This window comes from Curcuma longa, chromosome 20, assembly GCF_044706935.1.
Source record: "Curcuma longa cultivar G26 ecotype Majalengka, Jawa Barat chromosome 20, ITB_CL_G26_1.1, whole genome shotgun sequence".
NCBI lineage: Eukaryota > Viridiplantae > Streptophyta > Magnoliopsida > Zingiberales > Zingiberaceae > Curcuma > Curcuma longa.
In genome coordinates, this window is record NC_133880.1 from 8,726,332 (window position 1) to 8,732,380 (window position 6,049).

Consider the following 6,049-nt stretch of genomic DNA (forward strand, 5'->3'; position numbering starts at 1 on the left):
ATGTCAAAGATGACCGGATGTTTGATAGGGTAGAAGTCTACCTATAGAAGTGACTAATCCTAATTGGAGGTTAGACAAGGGAAAGCTTCATGGTCACAGAATCACATGGGATGTTAGCAAGTGGAGGTCCTCTTGGAAGTGGTACTTGCTAACTGGAAGTTAGCACGAATAAGCCTAGTAGGTTAGATGAACTATAGGTAGGCTTAGGTTGCTTGTTTGTTTATATGTCAATCTTGTAGGAACAGGAGCTAAACCAAGCCCGAAAGTCAACTCAGGTCAAAATTGATTGCCTGATTTCGAGCACCCCTATTAGATCCGAGCAGTCGAAATAGTCCAGGCAGCCCAGTGCCTAGTGAGGTCTAGGCGCCTGGACTAGGGTAGATCCAGGCGCCCAGACGGTCCAGGTGCCTAGATCAAATGGAATTAGCCCAATAAAGATCGACGAAACCGGATTAGATTGTATTTGTTCGGCGCCCGCAAGGGATTTAGGCGCCCGGAGATGTCTTTATATGGCTATCAACGTGCACCATCAAGGAGACAACTTATTTTACAAATTCTTCATCTTACGGTGTTGTTGAACGCGAATAGAGCCAAGTTTGTGCGAATCGGTGAAGCTCTAGGAAGGGTGTGTCGCGCTCAAGACTTCCGGATCGGCCTACATGAGTATTCGGTTAACTTTCTTTTAAGTCTTACTATTTATTTAATTTTATATTTGATTAAACTATAAGACAGGTTTCTCTGTTTCTGAAAAAAGTTTCAGAAAGGAGACTAATAGTGGATGAGCGTCTTCCTATATATAAGCCTTGGACATATTAATCCTGGGAGGTTAAGAACCAAGTAAAAATTCGTGTATCTGAGTATCTTGTTTTCTAATATCTACTGCTAGTATCTATGTTAGAAATGAACGTACAAAAAAATTGCACTATTCACCTCCTCTAACCCACATACTGGTCCTATAGTTATTTTTAAATTTTCTAAATTATTTGAATTAGAATTAGTCAAATTTATTAATTGTTAATTTTTTAAATTATTTGAATTAGTCAAATTATTTGAATTTATCAAATTAGGTAATTTTAAATTAGTCAAATTTGTTAATTTTAAATTTTCTAAATTATTTAAATTAGTTAAATTATTTAAATTTATCTTTTCTAATTTATTCAAATTTTCAAAATTGTCTAAATTTTCAATAAAAGTAACTCTATCATGCAAAATTCTAAGGATATTTTTGTAAATTAATGTGCTTACCAAATTTGCATCCCCTAATTTCAATTCTAACTCCTTCATCTTCTTCTTCGAGTATCGATTTTTTTTGTATCTGCGTTTCTACACTTAAAGCACATGATGTGCTCTTTATATCGTCGGGCTCTTAACATCGATTGCTACTTTGCCACCTGTGATGTCGTTTGAACAGTCTTACGAGTAAGACACTAATTTTTATAATGTCTTCTCTCCCTATACTTAAAACAAATAACAAGTAATTAAAACAAACTTTAACATCTATACCTTGCTCCCCCCTCCATCTTTGTCTTCTTGCTCCTGTGACGTTTGGTCGTCAAAGTAGGCCTGCTCTGATATCAATTGTAGGACCGATGTGTGTGCCAGAGGTGGGTGAATAGTGCTCATTCGTTCTATCAAACACACTTGTAATGGAATTAAACATAGCACAATGGATCCGTAGATTTTATTTGGTTCCTAATTCCCTAGAGTTAGTACATCCAATGTCTATGTACAGGAGACGTCAATCCACTAATGGTCTCCTTTTCAAAATTTTTTCGAAGGAGGAGAAACCTATCTCACAGTCTAAATAATAAATAAAATAAAATAAAAAAAGTAAGACAATATTAAAATAACTAAATACTCGTATAGAACCTAGAAGTCCTGAGCGCAGTGCACCCTTCCTAGAGCTTCTCCGATCGCACGAGCTAGGCTCCGTTCGTGTTCAACAGCACCATAGGATGAAGAATTAGTAGTGAGTAGTATTCCTTTAATGTTGCACGTTGAGACCCTTATAATGATGCTTCCGAGTGCCTCAAACCGATCTAATTTAATCTGGTTCCGTCGGTATTTAATAAGGCTGATTCTTGTTGATCCAGGCGCTTGGACCAACCCCAGGTGCTCGAAACCAATTAACTCAGGTTTGATCTGAGTTGACTCTAAGCTCATTTCGGCTGCTTTTGTTTATTTCTCTTATGCTTTCTCAGTCTTGCTTCTAACTCTTAGTTCCTGCAAGATTAACATATACACAAATAAGTAACCTAAGCATATCTATAGTCTGTCTAACCTACTAGGTTTACTTAAGCCTTACCTTGTAGGTTTAATTTACTAGGCTTATCCTTACATAACTTTCAGTTAGGACTAGTCACTTATTAGACTTTCCACCTGCTAAACATCCGATCATTCTTGACCTGCTTGAACTTTCCCTTGCATAACCTCCAGTTAGGACTAATCACTTAGTAGACTTCCCACCTAGCCAATTTCACATATCAGGAATTCCTTGTTAGATTTGAGAGGTATCCTAAGGCAACCGCCTTACGGTTATACTATTTATTGGATAAATAACAATTCACTATTTGAGTGCATATTCTATATGTGTTTGATTGGATCTTAAACTCGAATACTGAATGTCTGCAATACAATTCATAGCATGAAAGAATTTGTGATTGGATCATAACTAGTGAGCATCTCTACACGTGTAATTATAAATATATTAGAATTATCCCTAGTCGAGGAATTGATGAGCAAGGATGTCATCGATTCTGTCGAGACTAGCACGTTTTGAACTCCTTGGTTAGCCAAGCAGTTGATCTCACTGCTATCGACATTAGATGTTGAGAGTTAAACGTGGATGCTGGTTAAAGATAACTAGTTTATTGGAGTGACCTGCTTTGAGACTTCATAAGGTTCAATATATATATATGTCAATGAAGATCTTAGTGCAGCTTAAGTGCGAGTTTCCTTTGACTTACGGTATTCAAGTCACCTTGGTCACGGAGGCTTATACTTTGACATCTTAAGCAAGCATCTCCGAGGAGGTGTGGACCCAAGATGATTGAGTATAAGATGAAGTGCCCGAAGGTATTTGAATAGCCCACAGAGGATTCACCGCTCCTTAGTAAATGAGACATATACCTTGCGGTCGCTTATCAGGATTGTTACTAAAAGTCTTTGGCCAAAGCATTACATGTTAAGAGTACGAGACTCTTAGACACATATACAAGTAACTTGAATCCATAGGACAAGAAAGCAGCTTGGGCTAGGTGTGACGTAGTCAGCCTAGTGGGGACCAACACATAGACCATGTCCTGAACCAAGCAGGTATAAGACGGTGAAAGGAACGAGGCACAGTTAATTGAAGCTGCTGAAGGGTTTAGAAGACGTTCTGAAATCAATTATTGATTTTTCGATCAATTGGAGATCATGATGTACTACTAGGTGTCACTCATGATCGTTCCGTAATTAATGGTTAATTACGGACGACCAACATAATCGGAAACCTGTTGGGTTATATGCACAACAAGTTATCTGAAGGACTTAAAATGAATTTGAGAATTGGATTCTCAGAACGAGAGAAATAAAATCTGGTTGGACTAGACAAAGGACAAAACGATGAAATTTGTCTTACGAAGATGAAATGGATGAAATTAATTTCGTTCAAATCAAAAGTCGTTTGGTCAGTGAACCAAATGATTCGTTTTGAACCAAAATTGAACCAACTTGATTTGGTTCATGATGGAAGAGATTTTGGTAAAACAGATGCGATGAGGAGTTTCATCTTGTGAAGATGAAACGAACAAAACTAGTTTGGGTCAAATTGAAATTTATTTAGTTAGTGAACCAAGCGAGTTAGTATTGAACCCGGTCCGGTTCGATTCACTACAGTAATCCAATTTAGTGTTTTTTTATTCAGCTGGTCCGGTTCCTTTTTCCCCCCTTTTTACCGATTCAGCCCAGTGCTCCTTCTCTGTCGCGACACAGCAAAGAAGGAAATCGTGATCCTTTAAAGGATCGCGATGAGGAACCCTAAACGGGGACCTTGCAGCTTGCCGCCCCTTACTATTTTGCTCGTAAGCTGCCGGAGAAGGGAAGGGAGGCTGACCACAGCTCGTGAGGAACCCTATGCAGAGTCTTCCCTCCCTGCGCCGATCGCCCCTGCTCTGCCGGAGGAGCTGCCACCTGTGTTCCCCTCCGCTGGAGCGAGCTTGAGGTCTGCTTTGCTGGAAGGGAGGAGCTTGAGGATTGCCTTGCCGGAGGAGCGCACCGCCGGAGTTCTCAGCCACGGTGTGGAGAAGAGGGGCGTTGGCCGCTGCTAGATTCTTTTTCCACAACGGAGATGAGGCGCTGTTGGACGCCGCCGCCTCCTCGTTTGTGTACGTGGGAGATCGGAGCAATCAGCAGGATGTATTGTCTCTTTCTGCCGGACAAGCTGAAGAAGAAATGGCAACCCTACCGTTGGCTCTTGTTCGAGGATTGTGGACAGCAAGAAAAACAACTTGTTTATTTTGTAAACATCTTGTAAGAAAGAAAAGGGTAGTTCCCTTTTGTGTTTTCTTTTCAGAGTTTGCCTCCGTTATCAGAGTTACTGTAGCTACCGATCGAACATTGTTGTTCTATTGATTGGAGCACTCATGTAGGGTTGTTATTGGCCTTCGATTAATTGTTCATCGAGGATAGATACTGCTGGAAAGGAAACGCAGATGACAGCTCTTGTGAAGATATGTCCTGTCGCTATCGATTAACATCGATCGCCCGATTACCATTTGACATCTTCTCGGAAACTTATGAAGCTTTCGGAGAATTTTCCATCAACATCGGAGGGGTTTCGATCATTCGTCCATTATCGGCGGTCAATGGTTGACCACTGTAAACTACACCGAGAATACGATTCTCGGTGATAGTCAGAAAGCCCCGAAACAATCTTAACAAACGTTGTTGCGTGGTTTCTGGAATAAGACTTCTCTCGATTCGATCGTCATCGATCATCGGCTAGTACTGAAGACGATGGCGCGACTCGTGGCTTCTGACGCCGTCCAGACGGGAGCTTGGCATGGATCATCAGTAGAGGCGGGACTCCGACGAGGACTGCTTGATTGATTCAACACCGTTCAAACATCATCTGAGAGGTACAGTTTATAATAATTTCTTATTCTGTAAATTTTAAATTCCTATCATGCCTTGTATGCTGTTATTTCTTGCTATGCATGCGTGTGTTGTGTAATAATTATATTTAATTATTTATTTATTTTCGTTGCGCACGTTTTCGAAACGTGTAAACATGTATTGCATCGAGACGATCCCAACAGTAGTATCAGAGCCAGGTTGTGCAAGACCTACATGTAAAATAATTTTAAGTGTAGTAATTAGTCGTAAATTTAATTTACAAAATTTTTAAGATTTTAATTTAGAATTTTTTAATTATATAAATTTCCTAAAATAGTTAGGAAATTTTGTATTAAGAAATTTATTTCCTAATTAATTAGATTTTCTTAAATAAATTTTATTTTCTAAAATTGTGGAATTTTATAATTAATTTAGAATTTTTAATTATAGAAATTTCCTAATTTGTTAGGAAATTTCGCATTAGAAAATTTATTTCCTAATTAATTAGATTTTTTTAATTAAGAATTTTATTTCCTAAAAGAAAATATTGAGATTTAATTTATAATTGTGGAATTTCCTAATTTGTTGGGAACTTTGAATCAAAAAATTTATTTCTTAATTAATTAGATTTTTTTAATTAAAGATTATATTTTTTTAAAATAAAATATGTAATTAGATGTGTGATCCAGCGAGAATATGTAATGATGGCATGGATAACCGGTAAGAAAGAAGATAGAGAAAAATGGATGTGATACTCATTCAAAAAACCCCGACCTCTCTACTTCTAGCTCGTACATTTTAGATGCCGACCTCATGAAGAGGTCAACGCTCATACATCCATTATTAATCAGATGCCGACCTCATTAAGAGGGTGGCACGTTCCATAGCATATGTACCGGGCTCTTCCTAGCCTCAGGCAGTGTATGCTAAGCTCTTATTATAATCTTAGTAA